Source organism: Schistocerca gregaria, chromosome 3 (assembly GCF_023897955.1).
Source record: "Schistocerca gregaria isolate iqSchGreg1 chromosome 3, iqSchGreg1.2, whole genome shotgun sequence".
Lineage (NCBI taxonomy): Eukaryota > Metazoa > Arthropoda > Insecta > Orthoptera > Acrididae > Schistocerca > Schistocerca gregaria.
The window spans coordinates 582,386,582-582,406,638 of record NC_064922.1 but is presented as its reverse complement, the minus strand read 5'-3'; the positions used below and the strand labels follow the sequence as shown (position 1 = coordinate 582,406,638).

Here is a 20,057-nt window from a genome sequence, read left to right as displayed (position 1 = left end):
GGGCAGGTATTTTTATGATCACATCAACATGTTATATTCTGAGCATGATACCTTTGTAAGAATATGCCCCCAGTTGTTGATGCTGGGTGCAGAGAAACTACACTTTTCCAGCCAACAGCACAAGACATTTTCCTGGAGCCGTTTAAATAGGGATTCCAGTTTCTTGTGGTGCTCCAGGTGGGTCGACCTCATAACAGTAATTTCATCCAAATAATTTATAATGTGTGGAATATCCTGAACCAGCTATTAGAAATACTTTTGGAAAATGGCAGGCACACTCAAAACCCAAAATGGCAAATAATTGTTCCTGCCAATTCAAGGCTAGCAACTGAAATGATGCCTCATCAAATGGCAGTTGGAAGTGCACATCATCTAAATCTATATTTGAAGAATAGTGGGCTCAAGTCAGTTTTTTCAGTAACTCTCCAGATGAGGCAGGGAGTAAAGATCATTGTTGGACTGAGAGTTAACAGTGGACTTACAATCTCCACAAATGAGTAACAGCCCTTTCAGTTTTTTAATGACCACAATAGGTCTTACCCATTGACTTGTGGAAACTGGTGAAATAATGCTCTGGTCTTGAAGCTGTGCAAGTTCTGTCTTGATACCATCATATACTGCTAACGGTAACAGTTGAGAATGACAAAATGCAGGTACCACAGAAGGCTCCTAGGAAATGTGAGCCATAAAAGAGCATGCACATGCAATAGTAGGCTGAAAAGTCTCCTTATAGGAACTGCACAGGGCATATATATCAGAAAACAATACTGAATCTGATATTAAATGAACTTGGTCCTCTGCTTTGAGCCCAAAACTAGTAGAAGCGTCTAAGCCTAAGCCAAAGATGTTAGTAGCAGTATGATAATGCACAACTGCATATGAATGTTATGTACATGGCTACTAGCAACAGTTCTCAGAAGAGAGGACTGTCCCATTGGAGGTAAGACAGGACCCAGCACCAGGGCTGTTGCAGTGGAAGTGATCTGGCTGAATATGCTCTTGTTGCTGTGTCCAGCTGGAATTCCATGGTCTAGTCGTACAGTGTCAAGTCCAGCATGAGCTTTTGTGAAGGTAGGGAAATGGCCTGCTCCACAACAGTGATGATGTAAACTGCCATGTTATTCTCATGCCTAGGTGATCCTTTGCCAAAGAGCCACTTGTTGTCTCTCAACGGCAGGCAGTCTTCTGCCAGACATGGGCAACAGTTTGTTGTGCACACTGCTACAGTCGGAGCAGGACTGGCACTTCATTGATGGGTGTGAACATAGCAACGCCAAAGAGGAAGGGCATATCTGAAATGAGCACTCCGGGGGAGGGGAAGGGGGGTGGAGGGGGGAATGAACAGCCTTAAGTCTCTCATGAGATCTTGGCAATCCAGATGCCTGTGAACTTACGTGAAACTTAGAAGTTAGATTAGATTAGATTAATACTTGTTCCATAGATCATGAATACGACACTTCGTAATGATGTGGAACGTGTCAGGTTAATGAAAGATGTCTCTACAAGATGTTACATTACACAAAATATTGCATGACACTAATGTTTAAGTTAGTTTTTTTCCCTCCCTTAATTTATATCTAAAAATTCAGCCAATGAGTAGAAGGAGTTGTCATCTAGAAATTCTTTTAATTTATTTTTAAATGTTGGTTGACTATCTGTCAGGCTTTTGATGCTGTTTGGTAGGTGACCAAAGACTTTTGTGGCAGCATAATTTACCCCTTTCTGTGCCAAAGTCATATTTAAGCCTGCATAGTGAAGATCATTCTTTCTCCTGGTGTTATAGCTATGCACACTGCTATTACTTTTGAACTGGGTTGGATTATTAACAACACATCTCAAAAGTGAATATACACTCCTGGAAATTGAAATAAGAACACCGTGAAATCATTGTCCCAGGAAGGGGAAACTTTATTGACACATTCCTGGGGTCAGATACATCACATGATCACACTGACAGAACCACAGGCACATAGACATAGGCAACAGAGCATGCACAATGTCGGCACTAGTACAGTGTATATCAACCTTTCGCAGCAATGCACGCTGCTATTCTCCCATGGAGACGATCGTAGAGATGCTGGATGTAGTCCTGTGGAACGGCTTGCCATACCATTTCCACCTGGCGCCTCAGTTGGACCAGCGTTCCTGCTGGACGTGCAGACCGCGTGATACGACGCTTCATCCAGTTCCAAACATGCTCAATGGGGGACAGATCCGGAGATCTTGCTGGCCAGGGTAGTTGACTTACACCTTCTAGAGCACGTTGGGTGGCACGGGATACATGCGGACGTGCATTGTTCTGTTGGAACAGCAAGTTCCCTTGCCGGTCTAGGAGTGGTAGAACGATGGGTTCGATGACGGTTTGGATGTACCGTGCACTATTCAGTGTCCCCTCGACGATCACCAGAGGTGTACGGCCAGTGTAGGAGATCGCTCCCCACACCATGATGCCGGGTGTTGACCCTGTGTGCCTCGGTCGTATGCAGTCCTGATTGTGGCGCTCACCTGCATGGCGCCAAACACGCATACGACCATCATAGGCACCAAGGCAGAAGCGACTCTCATCGCTGAAGACGACACGTCTCCATTCGTCCCTCCATTCACGCCTGTCGCGACACCACTGGAGGCGGGCTGCACGATGTTGGGGCGTGAGCGGAAGACGGCCTAACGGTGTGCGGGACCGTAGCCCAGCTTCATGGAGACGGTTGGGAATGGTCCTCGCCGATACCCCAGGAGCAACAGTGTCCCTAATTTGCTGGGAAGTGGCGGTGCGGTCCCCTACGGCACTGCGTAGGATCCTACGGTCTTGGCGTGCATCCGTGCGTCGCTGCGGTCCGGTCCCAGGTCGACGGGCACGTGCACCTTCCGCCGACCACTGGCGACAACATGACGTACTGTGGACACCTCACGCCCCACGTGTTGAGCAATTCGGCGGTACGTCCACCCGGCCTCCCGCATGCCCACTATACGTCCTCGCTCAAAGTCCGTCAACTGCACATACGGTTCACGTCCACGCTGTCGCGGCATGCTACCAGTGTTAAAGACTGCGATGGAGCTCCGTATGCCACGGAAAACTGGTTGACATTGACGGCGGCGGTGCACAAATGCTGCGCAGCTAGCGCCATTCGACGGCCAACACCGCGGTTCCTGGTGTGTCCGCTCTGCTGTGCGTGTGATCATTGCTTTTACAGCCCTCTCGCAGTGTCCGGAGCAAGTATGGTGGGTCTGACACACCGGTGTCAATGTGTTCTTTTTTCCATTTCCAGGAGTGTATATACTCTGAGGTTACTGTGAGGATCCCTAGATCCTTAAATAGATGTCTGCAGGATGACCGTGGGTGGGCTCCAGCAATTATTCTGATTACACATTTTTGAGCAATGAATACTTTTTTACTCAACGATGAATTACCCCAGAATATGATACCATATGAAAGCAGTGAATGAAAGTAGGCATAGTAAGCTAATTTACTGAGATTCTTATCACCAAAATTTGCAATAACCCTAATAGCATACGTAGCTGAACTCAGACGTTTCAGCAGACCATCAATGTGTTGCTTCCAGTTTAACCTCTCATCAATGGACACACCTAAAAATTTTGAAAATTCTACCTTAGCTACAGACCTCTGTTCAAAGTCTATATTTATTACTGGAGTTGTGCCATTTACTGTACGGAACTGTATATACTGTGCTTTATCAAAATTTAAAGAGAGTCCGTTTGCTAAGAACCACTTAATAATTTTGTGAAAAACATCATTTACAATTACATCACTTAGTTCTTGGTTTTGGGATGTTATTACTATACTTGTATCATCAGCAAAAAGAACTAACTTTGCATCTTCATCAATATGGAATGGTAAATCATTAATGTATATCAAGAACAGTAAAGGACCTAAGACCGAACTCTGTGGGACCCCGTACTTGATAGCCTCCTAGTTTGAGGAATCAGCTGTTGCTTTAACATTACATGAACCACTTATTTCAACTTTCTGCATTCTTCCAGTTAAGTACGAATTAAACCATTTGTGGACTGCCCCCCTCAAACCATAATGATTTAGCTTATCTAAAAGAATTCCATGATTTACAAAATGATGATGACTCGTGATCATCAGTTGACCACTATTGCATTGGCGACTAAAAACTTGTGTAACATGTATCTCATTGGGAAAAGCAAGCTGAAATGCTGAAGCAACCTCAAAAGATTTAGCAGTGTGGAGCACCTCACCATGACTAGGATCAGAATGAGCCAAAGATTTGGCAGTGACCTCCCTGTAAGGTGCAAGATGCGCAGTCACCACTGTGCACAAACAACTAATAAAAGACAAAAGTGTACTTGCTTTGCTGCCTACCAGAAATGTTGTAAACAAAATGGTGAAGTTCAAAATGACAGAAGTAGACATCCCAGCTACCCAAATACTCGTCAAAGGCACTGAATGGTGGTGGGCGCAAAGCCAAGGCCAACAACTCCTGTTATCATTGCTGCTCAGACACTAGCTGTAAAAGAGCTCTTTGTGCCACTGCCCGTGAGCCACAAACTGTTGGTGTTGTAGCAGCAGCTGCTGCTGCTGCTGCTGCTACAGTGACAGCTGCTGCTGCAAAGTTCCATAAACTTGGGGTCCATAATACAGAAACCAGAAGCAAACATGTTGCCATAAACATGATAGGATAGTAACTCATTGCTATTAAAGTATCTGCACTAGATGGGTAGATCACATAACTAATAAAGAGGTGCTGAATAGAATTGGGGAGAAGAGAAGTTTGTGGCACAACTTGACTAGAAGAAGGGATCAGTTGGTAGGACATGTTCTGAGGCATCAAGGGATCACCAATATAGTATTGGAGGGCAGCGTGGGGGTAAAAATCATAGAGGGAGACCAAGAGACGAATACACTAAGCAGATTCAGAAGGATGTAGGTTGCTGTAGGTACTGGGAGATGAAGCAGCTTGCACAGGATAGAGTAGCATGGAGAACTGCATCAAACCATTCTCAGGACTGAAGCCAACAAACAACAACAACAACAACAACTCATTTGTACAAATAAATGATGATGTAAATAAAATAGAAAGAAACTTCCACATGGGAAAAATATATTAAAAACAAAGATTCCAAGACTTACCAAGCGGGAAAGCGCCGGCAGACAGGCACATGAACAAAACACACAAACACACACACAGAATTACTAGCTTTCGCAACCGATGGTTGCTTCTTCAGGAAGGAGAGGGAAGGACGAAAGGATGTGGGTTTTAAGGGAGAGGGTAAGGAGTCATTCCAATCCCGGGAGCGGAAAGACTTCCCTTAGGGGAAAAAAAGGACACGTGTACACTCGCGCACACACACACACACACACACACACACACACACACACACACACACACACACACACACACATCCCTCCGCACATACACAGACACGTGTCTGTGTATGTGCGGAGGGTGTGTGTGTGTGTGTGTGTGTGTGTGTGTGTGTGTGTGTGTGTGTGTGTGTGTGTGTGTGTGTGCGCGCGCACGCGCGCGCGCGAGTGTACACGTGTCCTTTTTTTCCCCTAAGGGAAGTCTTTCCGCTCCCGGGATTGGAATGACTCCTTACCCTCTCCCTTGAAACCCACATCCTTTCGTCTTTCTCTCTCCTTCCTGAAGAAGCAACCATCGGTTGCGAAAGCTAGTAATTCTGTGTGTGTGTTTGTGTGTTTTGTTCATGTGCCTGTCTGTCGGCGCTTTCCCGCTTGGTAAGTCTTGGAATCTTTGTTTTTAATACATTTGTACAAATATGTAGATCAAATGTCAAAACATTATTAGGTGTGTTGGACTTTCCACTTTGAATATACATATTTTGGCATTCCTAGTATTGAATCTGAATCCGCATACAAAACTTCAATTTACTAGTAATTACCACAGAAAGGGAATTGAAAAGGAATTCTGGTACTGAGACACATACTCCAATAAGTAAACAAGTGATCTATGTGTTTATATTTCCTTTACATCCCATTTAAATATAAAAAACACAAGAATAAAGCAAAATTTTGCATTGGAAGTGGATTACAGTGTGATAAAATTTAAACGCAGACAGGCACAATTACAAGACACTTTATGAAGCTTTCACCCACAGCCCTGATCAGTAAGCGCACACACACACACACACACACACACAAAAGCAAGCACACCTCACACACACACGACAGCTGACTCCAGCATCTCAGGCTGGAATGCAACATCCCGTAAGATGCAAGCAGCAATCTGGCTGGGGTCGGGAAGGGGAAGGGATAGTGGTGTATGGGTGGGGAGAGAGATGAGCACTGTCTAGTGCAGTTTGCAGGGAATAGATTGCTAGCAGGTGCAGCATCAGGAGGTTGTGGGGCATGGAGGTGAGGAAAATTGGAACAAAAAAAAGAGAGGAGCAGTGAAAGACGGGCAGATATGTTGGCAAAGGGCTGTAAATAAACAGGGTGGGAGACGAGAATGGGGAGGAGATGATAGGACAGAGGTGGCGGATACTGTCAGGTGGAGGGTGTGGGGACAGTATGTTACCGTAGATTGAGGCTAGGATAATTACGGATGTGGAGAATATGTTGTAAGAATAACTCCCATCTGCGCAATTCAGAAAAGCTAGTGGTGGAGAGAAGGTTCCAGATGGCTTGGGCACGAAGCAGCCATTGAAATCAAGTGTGTTATGTTCAGTTGCATGTTGTGCCAAACAACAGGGTGGTCTACTTTGCTATTGGCCACAGTTTGGCATGGCCGTTCATCATGGTGGAGAGCTGATTGATAGTCATGCCAATATAAAAAACTGTGCAGTGATTGCAGCAGAGCTGATAAATGACATGACTGCATTCCAAGTGGCCCGGCCCCTGGTGGGTTAGGATAAACCTGTGATAGGACTGGAGTAGGAAGTGCTGGGTAGGTGGATTGGGCATGTTTCGCATCTTGGTCTTCCACAGGGACTTGTGACAAGAGGTTGGGATTGGGAGTGGCAAGGGATCGACTAGAATGTTTTGGAGGTTGGGTGGGCAACGGAACACTACTTTAGGAGGGGTGGGATGTATATTGGGTAGGATGTCCCTCATTTCAGGGCATGATGATAGGAAATCAAAGCCCTGGCAAAGGATTGGTTTAGTTGTTCCAGTCCAGGGTGGTACTGGCTGACCAAGAGGACACTCCTTTGTGGGTGGTTTTTTGGAGTGGTGGGAGGATTGGGGTTGTATAGGGAAATGGCACAAGAGATCTTTTTTCAGACTAGGTCTGGGTGATTGTGCATGCCTGTGAAGGCGTTGGTGATACCCTCATTATATTGAGCAATGGAGTTTTTGTCACTGCAGATATGCCATCCCTGGGTGGCCAGGCTATATGGGAGGGATTTTTTGGTGTGAAAGGGATGTCAACTGTCCAAATTCGGGTGCTGTTGGTGGGTGCTGGGTTTAATGTGGGCAGATGTGTGGATGAAGCCATCAGGGAGGAGGTCAACATCGAGAAAGGTGGCATGCTGGGTTGAGGAAGACCAGGAAAGCGGATGGTAGAGAAAGTGTTGAGGTTGTGAAGGAACAATGACAGGGAGTCTTTGCCCTGAGTCCAAATCATGAAGATACCACAATGAACCTGAACCAGACTTGGGGTTTGGTGTTTTGAGAGGCTTGGAAGGTCTCCTTTAGGTGGCGCTCAAAAAGGTTGGCATAGGGGGGTGCCATGCGGGCTGCCATAGCTTTGCTGGAGATTTGTTTATATACCTTCCCTTCAAACTACTTCTCATTTGAAGGGAAGTTTATAACCAAATCTGCGGTACAGTCACGGGCAGGGCTCTCTCTAGACACAGACATAACAACACTTATCGATAGTTCCATGTCTTCCATTGACAAATGTGCCTGGTTAAAAGAGTGTTTGTGGTAATCTTTGAAATACACAAATAAACAAGAAACATGCTACTGAGGTTAGAAAACATGACCATGGCACTCATGCATGTTGAAGCTTTAAGTAATCTGATTTAAGGTATGAATCACAAAACACTACATTGAGAAAGGACCCATTTTTATTTTCTGACTTGAGTGCAGCTGTAAATTTACCTGATAGGGCAACTAATAGATAGCTGTAGTATGTATGTCAAAGTTTCAGATTCCCATCTTAAATAATTGAAAAATCTAATTTGGCCACCATTTCAGTTGATATCTTTTGATAAGTGATAATTTGACTTCATTTACGCATTCCTGCTTTCCTAATACTACTATCATCAAAGTTTAGCTGGGAATGCTCTAACAATGAACCAGTAAAGATATGAGTAGCTGGAGTATGACACATTACGGCAATATAGCAATGTGCTATTATGTACTGTAGGTGGCCCAGAGCCCAGAAATCAACTGTTTGCTCAATGTGTAGATTTCCTTTGCAGTCTACATAATTTCCAACAGAATGCAGCTATGAATTGTTACCTAAAGCACAAGCCAACTCATTTTTGGACTCTATCTACAATAATGCCCCATCCATTTGCCACTTTGTGTTGTCTTCTGTTGAAGAACATGGATTTCAGTGGGCAAACTTTGCATTAGTTCAATCTGTCTCATAACTTTTCGTACAGTGTGACCAGGAAATTCACAGAAACATGGAGACAGAATTGTCATTCTTGATCATAAGTTCTATGCCTCTTCTCTTCCTCATCAGCAATGAAGGTCACTTGCCAATTCATTCCCCTCACCATTTATGCATATATGAACAGTTCACAATGCACTTTACAAATCTGATAGTGAACATCAGTGGCTGATAGATTCTGAGCTCACTTTTTGTGGTGTATTGTGTTTGGTGAATATTATCACAACCTGTTATTATTAAACATATGCATCACAGTGATCTCTTAATAAAGATGTCTGTGCCCTACTATTTAGAATGCATGTGCACTATTGCAGTTGCAATCCAACAATGGTATAATTTACAGATAAAACTTACTTTTTAATCCCTTTTGTCCTATAATTTGACCAGATTGATTACATCATCAGTTTTCATATAGTTAACTTATTAACATTGGTGTAGGCATGAATGGTTTGGACTGCAAATGGAATAGTATTGGTAGACACACAAATTAGAAACACACTGTTGAATATCTAGCTTTTACAACTTTTAATATAATTGGATAAATAAAAAAAAAATCTACTCACCAAGCATCAGCAGAAGCACACACATTTAAAAACAGGTTTTACATATGCAACCTTTTGGAGCAAGTGGCTCCTTCATTGGTCAGAAAGGTTGAAGGGAGAGGAAGAGGGTTGCTCTTTCCTTCTTTTCCCATCTGGTAAGTCTCCCCTGCCCTGGGGTTCTAGGTGACTTTTCCAAATTCTAACCTCTCCAGTCCTTTTCCTTCACCTCTCTTCCTTCCCCTTCTAGGAGGAGCAACTGGCTCTGAAAGCCTGCATGCATAAAACCTTTCTTTATATGTGGTGTTCTACTGTCACTTCTTCATGAGGGTTTCTTTTTATCCATCCAATTTCATTATATTCTCAAAAATTGATTATTTTCATTGTTATTTTACAACTTTTAGATATTTACTTTATAAGGTGGATGGGAAAGATAGGAAACAGGAAGAAAGCTGTTGGTGAAAGGCTAGAATAGTCAGTCCAAATCCTGGTACCAGAGAATCTTGGAAAATATTAAACTTAGTGATTCCAGAATTCTAATAATGGCTTGTATGAAAATGACAGGTCAGGGAAGAGAACTGTGATTTCTTTTGGATGTAGCTTGTATGAAGTTTAGGCTACAGTTGTTTTCAATTTAGCAGTCATTTTTCCTTCTATAAAGAAGGTGTGTGTAAATTCCGAAGCTGGAGATTCAAGTGGTTTCTAAGTTGTACAACTGTGTCATCTGCTTCACCAAGTATTATAAGTAGGATTTCAAGTCATGCAAATTGTTCTCATTCAGTTTATTCGTTTTAAAATTAAAAAAGTTTACAATAAAACTCAATATGTCAAATATACATAGTTTTGAAATTACATAGTGTACTTTACTTTAAATTTCAGGTTAAAAAACAGGAAGCAGACAGCCATTATCATTCTCCATTGGCTGCAAGACAAGATTTGAAGCCAGCTCATAACAGATTTCAGTCATCTCCTTCCACTGTTTGTTTTAGAAGAAAATAAGGATAAATTCCATTTGTAAAGTAATAAAAATATCTATGTAAAGAAATTCCAGCCTTAAGTTAAGTGAACCATTTCACTGTCCAAATAAATCACAAATGTTTCTACATCTAGTGTGTGCTCTAAAGAGAACTGTTACTGGTATTATGTTTTTCAAAACTTCTCAGATACACATAGTTTCATTCTAGTCATGTTTCTTTTGTGTGTGTGTGTGTGTGTGTGTGTGTGTGTGTGTGTGTGTGTGTAGTGATACTTTTCTAAAAGAATGATCTCAGTGCTTGCTATTAACTATTGCTGCCTGTTGTTTACTTCCAAAGAGAAATCACATTTGTTGATCAGACAGCTGGCTTCTGTTTGTAGAGTAGTTTAGGGTTTATGACCATTAACATATTAGATCTCCAAGTAGATTTACTTGAGTACTACTAGAGGATTTCCAGAAATTGTGCACTGTATCCACTGACTACAAATTTATGACTACCAGTGTGAGGTATGTCATGGACAGCTCGAAGTTCAGGTCCGAACACTCAAACCCCTTTCTTGATGAGAATAGAACATACCACTTAATTTTCATTTGTAATCTATTCATTAGCATATATCATAAATACAGTATATTGTCTGATAAAAACTCATGTCAGCTGTTTCTCAAAAGCTACTTACACAGAATTCAGATTTGAAAGACAAATCCAGAAAAGTAAATGAACTACTATTGTGTAGTGGTTCAATTGGATAAGCATATTGAGGGGTAAGAGACTGTCCCAATGACATCTATATCTATAATTGACTAGTAATATATGCTCTATTTGTTATACACTCCTGGAAATGGAAAAAAGAACACATTGACACCGGTGTGTCAGACCCACCATACTTGCTCCGGACACTGCGAGAGGGCTGTACAAGCAATGATCACACGCACGGCACAGCGGACACACCAGGAACCGCGGTGTTGGCCGTCGAATGGCGCTAGCTGCGCAGCATTTGTGCACCGCCGCCGTCAGTGTCAGCCAGTTTGCCGTGGCATACGGAGCTCCATCGCAGTCTTTAACACTGGTAGCATGCCGCAACATTGTGGACGTGAACCGTATGTGCAGTTGACGGACTTTGAGCGAGGGAGTATAGTGGGCATGCGGGAGGCCGGGTGGACGTACCGTCGAATTGCTCAACACGTGGGGCGTGAGGTCTCCACGTTGTCGCCAGTGGTCGGTGGAAAGTGCACGTGCCCGTCGACCTGGGACCGGACAGCAGCGACGCACGGATGCACGCCAAGACCGTAGGATCGTACGCAGTTCCGTAGGGGACCGCACCGCCACTTCCCAGCAAATTAGGGACACTGTTGCTCCTGGGGTATCGGCGAGGACCATTCGCAACCGTCTCCATGAAGCTGGGCTACGGTCCCGCACACCGTTAGGCCGTCTTCCGCTCACGCCCCAACATCGTGCAGCCCGCCTCCAGTGGTGTCGCGACAGGCGTGAATGGAGGGACGAATGGAGACGTGTCATCTTCAGCGATGAGAGTCGCTTCTGCCTTGGTGCCAATGATGGTCGTATGCGTGTTTGGCGCCGTGCAGGTGAGCGCCACAATCAGGACTGCATACGACCGAGGCACACAGGGCCAACACCCGGCATCATGGTGTGGGGAGCGATCGCCTACACTGGCCGTTCACCTCTGGTGATCGTCGAGGGGACACTGAATAGTGCACGGTACATCCAAACCATCATCGAACCCATCGTTCTACCATTCCTAGACCGGCAAGGGAACTTGCTGTTCCAACAGGACAATGCACGTGCTCTAGAAGGTGTAAGTCAACTACCCTGGCCAGCAAGATCTCTGGATCTGTCCCCCATTGAGCATGTTTGGGACTGGATGAAGCATCGTCTCACGCGGTCTGCACGTCCTGCACGAACGCTGGTCCAACTGAGGTGCCAGGTGGAAATGGCATGGCAAGCCATTCCACAGGACTACATCCAGCATCTCTACGATCATCTCCATGGGAGAATAGCAGCCTGCATTGCTGCGAAAGGTGGATATACACTGTACTAGTGCCGACATTGTGCATGCTCTGTTGCCTGTATCTATGTGCCTGTGGTTCTGTCAGTGTGATTATGTGATGTATCTGACCCCAGGAATGTGTCAATAAAGTTTCCCCTTCCTGGGACAATGAATTCACGGTGTTCTTATTTTAATTTCCAAGAGTGTATTAAGTGTGGAACAGCCCCTCTCCAACAATTTAGTTGTGGGCATGGAGATTAAACAGTTAAGTTAGGTGACATTTGACATGTTTTGGTTAAATCATCCTAAATCTCTATAGTAAAGAGTAATCAACAAACAGTAGTAGATTCCATGAACAATCCATGAATAAAATGAAGTGTAAGCTTAGTTAAATGAATTTGAAAAGTAAAATAGTGTCTAATTGCTGCAAGTACTTCTTCACTAAAATAATTTACTTTCTGTAAAAATTGGGCTTACTAATATTCATACACCAAGCCTATCACATCTTGGTAGGTTCTTTTGTTGGAGAAGAAGCAGTGTGGGGTCAACTGAACTTACTAAAACTTGATTTCCGTTTCTTCTGATGACATAATGATGTTGTGGCACATGATGTCAGATATGCGCAGACAAAAAGTGAACAGAACACTGACAATGTTTTTTGTGTCTATACTGCAGTATTATTTTGGAATGTAAGTCATGATTACAAACTGATCTGTAGCTTTATCCAAGGTCTAGGTTACACTGAGAGATGACAGTTAAGTTGTGAGTTGGTGGTGCCAACAAATCTAGATGCAAGCTCATAGTTATCAAGACGTACTGATATGTAGTGCAGCTGAAAGTCTAGGTTAGAGTAGTCACTCCAACTTGGTTGTGAGATGGCAAAACGGTATCGAAGATTTCAATTAATCTGCAATGTGTCGCAGGGCAGACCTCTTTATGGAGGTGCATTAAGATTCTGCTTACTTGAGTGGCTGAAAACAGATATGACTTAACCAGCGTGTTGGCTTCAGCACAGTAGCTGCAGCTTTTATTATTATTTTTTAATTCTTCATTTGCTGCCAGTTATCCTATCACTGACGTATCACTCTGTGTATCAGCAACGAGGTAAGTGGAGGTAAGGAGGCAAGTGTGGATGATAATAAGAAACATGACTGGCTCTGAGCTAATTTACTTATTTGCATTCCAGTGTTGCTTGATATATATCAAAATTGAAATTGGTTCACCAGTCTTTGTTGGTAGAACAGGAGTTCGAGAGGTTTTGGACTTGTTTTCCTGCTACATACCTTCACTGAAATGACTTTCACCTCACTCAAGGAGGCAGAGCAGAAGAGAGCTTTCATGTCCAGATTGCCTCATTTGATCAAGTGCCCTAAATATCACATGTAAGTGTATCACATACACTGAAGTTTTTCAGTCAGTGGATTTTGAGAACATGTCGTTGTTATTGTTGTGGTCTTCAGTCCTGAGACTGGTTTGATGCAGCTCTCCATGCTACTCTATCCTGTGCAAGCTTCTTCATCTCCCAGTACCTACTGCAACCTACATCCTTCTGAATCTGCATAGTGTATTCATCTCTCGGTCTCCCTCTATGATTTTTACCCTCCACGCTGCTCTCCAATACTAAATTGATGATCCCTTGATGCCTCAGAACACGTCCTACCAACCGATCCCTTCTTCTAGTCAAGTTGTGCCACAAACTTCTCTTCTCCCCAATCCAATTCAATACTTCCTCATTAGTTATGTGACCTACCCATCTAATCTTCAGCATTCTTCTGTAACACCACATTTCAAAAGCTTCTATTCTCTTCTTGTCTGAACTATTTATCATCCATGTTTCACTTTCATACATGACTACACTCCACACAAATATTTTCAAAAATGACTTCCTGAATCTTAAATCTATACTCGATGTTAACAAATTTCTCTTCTTCAGAAACGCTTTCCTTGCCATTGCCAGTCTACATTTTATATCCTCTCTACTTCGACCATCATCAGTTATTTTGCTCCCCAAATAGCAAAACTCCTTTACTACTTCAAGTGTCTCATTTCTTAATCCAGTTCCCTCAGCATCACCCGACTTAATCTGATTGCATTCTATTATACTCGTTTTGCTTTTGTCGATGTTCATCTTATATCCTCCTTTCAAGACACTATCCATTCCATTCAACTGCTCTTCCAAGTCCTTTGCTGTCTCTGACGGAATTACGATGTCATCGACGAACCTCAAAGTTTTTATTTCTTCTCCATGGATTTTAATACCTACTCCAAAATTTTCTTTGGTTTCCTTTACTGCTTGCTCAATATAGAGATTGAATAACATCGGGAAGAGACTACAATCCTGTCTCACCCCTTTCCCAACTGCTGCTTCCCTTTCATGTCCCTCGACTCTTATAACCCTCAGAATTTGAAAGAGAGTATACCAGTCAACATTGTCAAAAGCTTTCTCTAAGTCTACAAATGCTAAAAACGTAGGTTTGCACTTCCTTAATCTAGCTTCTAAGGTAAGTCATAGGGTCAGTATTGCCTCACGTGTTCCAACATTTCTACGGAATCCAAAATGATCTTCCCCGAGGTCGGCTTCTACCAGTTTTTCCATTTGTCTCTAAAGATTTCGCATTAGTATTTTGCAGCTGTGACTTATTAAACTGATAGTTCCGTAATTTTCACATCTGTCAACACCTGCTTTCTTTGGGATTGGAATTATTATATTCTTCTTGAAGTCTGAGGGTATTTCACCTGTCTCATACATCTTGCTCACCAGATGGTACAGTTTTGTCAGGAGTGGCTCTCCCAAGACCGTCAGTAGTTCTAATGGAATGTTGTCTACTCCCGGGGCCTTGTTTCGACTCAGGTCTTTCAGTGCTCTGTCAGACTCTTCACGCAGTATCATATCTCCCATTTCATCTTCATCTACATCCTCTTCAATTTCCATAATATTGTCCTCAAGTACATCGCCCTTGTATAGACCCTCTATATACTCCTTCCACCTTTCTGCTTTCCCTTCTTTGCTTAGAACTGGGTTTCCATCTGAGCTCTTGATGTTCATGCAAGTGATTCTCTTATCTCCAAAGGTCTCTTTAATTTTCCTGTAGGCAGTATCTATCTTACCCCTAGTGAGATAAACTTCTACATCCTTACATTTGTCCTCTAGCCATCCCTGCTAAGCCATTTTGCACTTCCCGTCGATCTCATTTTTGAGATGTTTGTATTCCTTTTTACCTGCTTCATTTACTGCATTTTTATATTTTCTCCTTTCATCAATTAAATTCAATATATCTTCTGTTACCTCATCTTCTTCCCTACTTGATCCTCTGCTGCCTTCACTACTTCATCCCTCAGAGCTACCCATTCTTCTTCTACTGTATTTCTTCCCCCATTCCTGTCAATTGTTCCCTTATGCTCTCCCTGAAACTCTGTACAACCTCTGGTTCTTTCAGTTTATCCAGGTCCCATCTCCTTAAATTCCCACCTTTTTGCAGTTTCTTCAGTTTTAATCTACAGTTCATAACCAATAGATTGTAGTCAGAGTCCACATCTGCCCCTGAAAATGTCTTACAATTTAAAACCTGGTTCCTAAATCTCTCTCTTACCATTATATAATCTATCTGAAACCTGTCAGTATCTCCAGGCTTCTTCCATGTATACAGCCTTCTTTTATGATTCTTGAACCAAGTGTTAGCTATGATTAAGTTGTGTTCTTTGCAAAATTCTACCAGGCAGCTTCCTCTTTCATTTCTTAGCCCCAATCCATATTCACCTACTACGTTTCCTTCTCTCCCTATTCCCACAGTCGAATTCCAGTCACCCATGACTATTAAATTTTCGTCTCCCTTCACTACCTGAATAATTTCTTTTATCTCATCATACATTTCATCAATTTCTTCATCATCAGCAGAGCTAGTTGGCATATAAACTTGTACTACTGTAGTAGGCATGGGCTTTGTGTCTATCTTGGCCACAATAATGCATTCACTATGCTGTTCATAGTAGCTTACCCGCACTCCTATTTTTTTATTCATTATTAAACCTACTCCTGCATTACCCCTATTTGATTTTTGTATTTATAACCCTGTATTCACCTGACCAAAAGTCTTGTTCCTCCTGCCACCGAACTTCACTAATTCCCACTACATCTAACTTTAACCTATCCATTTCCCTTTTTAAATTTTCTAACCTACCTGCCCGATTAAGGGATCTGACATTCCACACTCCGATCCGTAGAATGCCAGTTTTCTTTCTCCTGATAACGACATCCTCTTGAGTAGTCCCCACCCGGAGATCCGAATGGAGGACTATTTTACCTCCGGAATATTTTACCCAAGAGGATGCCATCATCATTTAATCATACAGTAAACCTGCATGCCCTTGGGAAAAATTACGGCCGTAGTTTCCCCTTGCTTTCAGCCGTTCGCAGTACCAGCACAACAAGCCCGTTATGGTTAGTGTTACAAGGCCAGATCAGTCAATCATCTAGACTGTTGCCCTTTCAACTACTGAAAAAGCTGCTTCCCCTCTTCAGGAACCACATGTTTGTCTGGCCTCTCAACAGATACCCCTCCGTTGTGGTTCCACCTACGGTACGGCTATCTGTATTGCTGAGGCACGCAAGCCTCCCCACCAACGGCAAGGTCCATGGTTCATTGAGAACATAATCAGAGAAAACCGCCAATAGTTCAGTTGGTATAAGTTGATGCGTATTAGTTGCAGTGGGCTGGGCACAGTAGCTTTGCTTACCAAAAAATAATGCAATTTTGTAAACTTTTCTGTGACAATAACTCTTGTTTTGTCACAGCTCTGTAGAGAACTATACTGCATTCACTGAAACAAAAGACAGCCTTTTTAAACACATGGAGGCACATGGCCATAGTGCTGCCATTGAGGGGTGAACAATACAGGGACCACTCGCACGGTGTGACTGCTTCTGTTATAGTATAGTCATTAGAGTGTGACCTCAGGATCTGATTGTAAAGTTCATCTGATTTGAAAGACCAGTTTTTGATTATTAGCATATCAGTGTTTGCAATCACATTCACCATTCATTGTTGCTGTGCTGCCCACTCTACAGCTACTCCTTTTTTTCCAATTAATGTTATGTAGGAGTAAACTCATTGCATCATCCTCCACAGATAGATCAACAGAAATGCGATACTAAGGAAAGTACACGAATTTTGTTTTCATAATGAAATGCTAATAATTGATGAAGAGCTTGCTGCCATGAATGAAGATCCAGATTTGGGCTATTTTTGGAGATCAACATTTTTAAAATTATCATCATCATCATCATTTAAGACTGATTATGCCTTTCAGCCTTCAGTCTGGAGCATAACCCCCTTTTAAAATTCCTCCATGTTCCCCTATTCAGTGCTAACATTGGTGCCTCTTCTGATGTTAAACCTATTACTTCAAAATCATTCTTAACCGAATCCAGGTACCTTCTCCTTGGTCTGCCCCGACTCCTCCTACCCTCTACCGCTGAACCCATGAGTCTCATGGGTAACCTTGCTTCTCCCATGCGTCTAACATGACCCCACCATCTAAGCCTGTTCGCCCTGACTGTTACATCTGTAGAGTTCATTCCCAGTTTTTCTTTGATTTCTGCATTGTGGACACCCTCCTGCCATTGTTCCCATCTACTAGTACGTGCAATCATCCTAGCTACTTTCATATCCGTAACCTCAACCTTGTTGATGAGGTAACCTGAATCCACCCAGCTTTCGCTCCCATACAACAAAGTTGGAAACAAAATTCAAGTATGTTTGGCTTGGATGCAATAGCATGCTAATAACAGCAAAAATATCATTTTACAATGCCGGTGTTATCTATGAACTGTTAAGTTTTTGAGAGATGAAGTAAGACCCATGTACTATATGGGAAAGATGTTGTTGAACGTAGGACATACCCAAAGTAACATCTGGGTAGATAATTCCATAAAATCCCACACACAAATGTTTCTATCTGAATTATCCAACAGAACAAGGGCCTACCAGTTAAACAAAAGTGTCTGATGATCACACTCATTGGGAGCATAGCAGGTTTCATTGAAAACTGTTTGTGGATTTTCCAATCCAAGAAGAGTGGAGATCATAGTGAGGAGACTCCGCAATACGTTCAAGAAGTGGTTTCTATATGTTCTTTCTAGGTGTCACAAAAATGTAGTTATTGTTCTTGATAATGCGCCGTATCATTCTTGTCCAAAAGAAAAAGTTCTAAAGCAAATTCCTTAAGCAAGATATGTCACAATGGCTGAAATCGAGATCAAATTAATTTGGTGCAGAATCAAAGACTAAGTTGCAGCAAAAAAACAGAACAAACAAAATGTTGGGTATTAAATAACTATTAGCACAAGCAGTAAAAACAGTGACAGCAGAAGAATGGAACAAATGTGTCCATGTAGTGGAAAAAGTTGAAACTCATATTGTAACTGTTATTGTAATTAAGATCACTTTATGTTTGGATCTGCTATGCCACCTGTCAGTTTTTACGCTTTGTTTCATTACATTGTAGCCCTAGTTCACAATACAGGGTTTCTCGTGAACGATACATGTTTAATTATGATGTCAGGTAGGCAGCCAACTACACAGCAAGCACAAAGGATATTTGACAACCCCAACAGCATAAAACTGTTTCTGTTTCATCCCAGCTCTTGGTACGCAGACTATAATGTAATTTGTGACATTATGGCTCTTTTACAACTCATCCCTAAATGAGCCAATGCCACCTAGTGCCAGAGAAGAATAACAGCAGCCCAAAATGGGGCACTTAAAAGGAGCCCATCTGGTACCTGAGTAACATGATTACAAGTGACTACCAGGTTGGAGGTGAACAGCTGACTGTACGAGACTTCCCAGCAAACAAAGAATCTGCCTATGGTACTGGAATGAGGAGTGACTGCCTGCTAAGAACTGCAGACCCAGAAACATTGGGTCTGGAAATGTAACTTAGTTACAGGCTAGCAAGGACAATTGTTGCTTCTGCCAGGCCCTATTTATAAACTCGAACCATAGCACAGTGTATTGAAGCAGGTTATAGAGTATGCCAGTTTAAAACTATGTGATGAGTCTCATTATTTACATGATAATCATTTAAATATCAGTTCGCATGTACTGAATAATTCAATAGAAAATTCTGCAGTTACACAGTTATATTTGAGCAGCTGGTTGAAATATTTTTTGTTCTGTGTACATGTTTAAAGCACTGAGGATGTGCTGATGCATTTCTGAGACTGAACGAATTTCTTCTATCTTCATTTGCTACAATCAGTGCAAGGTAATGTAACTGCTCATGTTAACTGTGCCATGTGGAGTAACTGCTTATTGCATTACTATTTTTTTTCGGTTTGATATTGATGTGTATAGTGGGTCTCATTTTGTCCACTTGAGCATGTCCTAACAGTTGATTTCAGATATAAATTGATCAATCACATACTTAATATGGATTTATGAGTCTCCTTACCAGTGAAATTAATAACAAATTGTATTTTTGCTCTGCAGAGTTAGTGGCATAGATGGCTCTCTCTGAATCAAATTTTGTATAGTGACTTGCAGAAAAAGTACTCAGGAGCCATTCCACTAGAAATCCTAATGAGGGTTGAAACTGTCCTACATGTAACACAATGACCAAGCAGCTGACACATGGAAACTGATTCTGCTGTAGAGTCAGGAATTTTGAATTTCTGTGTCACGAAACAAATGAGGATAGCCCCATATTTCTGATTCTTTGATTCACCGTGGTTGCCAATTGTTGACAAGATATGGCTGTTCAGTCTTCCTGTAGTCAGCAGTAGTTAACCAAATTGTGTTATGGCAAGTAGTATCCGTGATCACTAAATATATTATGTCTTGGTGTTCTGTAGACAATGCTGCCACCGAGTGAGTTGGCGCAGTGGTAAAGCACTGGACTCGCATTCGGGAGGACGACGGTTCAATCCCGCATCCAGCCATCCTGATTTAGGTTTTCTGTGATTTCCCTA

At 42.4% G+C, this 20,057-nt stretch overlaps 1 protein-coding gene across 1 annotated transcript in view; it reads left to right on the top strand.

The window, feature by feature from the left end:
- Nucleotides 1-10,215, top strand: part of LOC126354575 (tetratricopeptide repeat protein 17) — a 303,403-nt gene extending 293,188 nt beyond the window's left edge. The window contains exon 14 of the transcript XR_007565351.1: nt 9,986-10,215. The gene's annotated coding sequence lies outside the window, so the exon portion shown is untranslated. The remainder of the gene's footprint in view (nt 1-9,985) is intronic.
- The last annotated feature ends 9,842 nt before the right edge of the window (nt 10,216-20,057 follow it).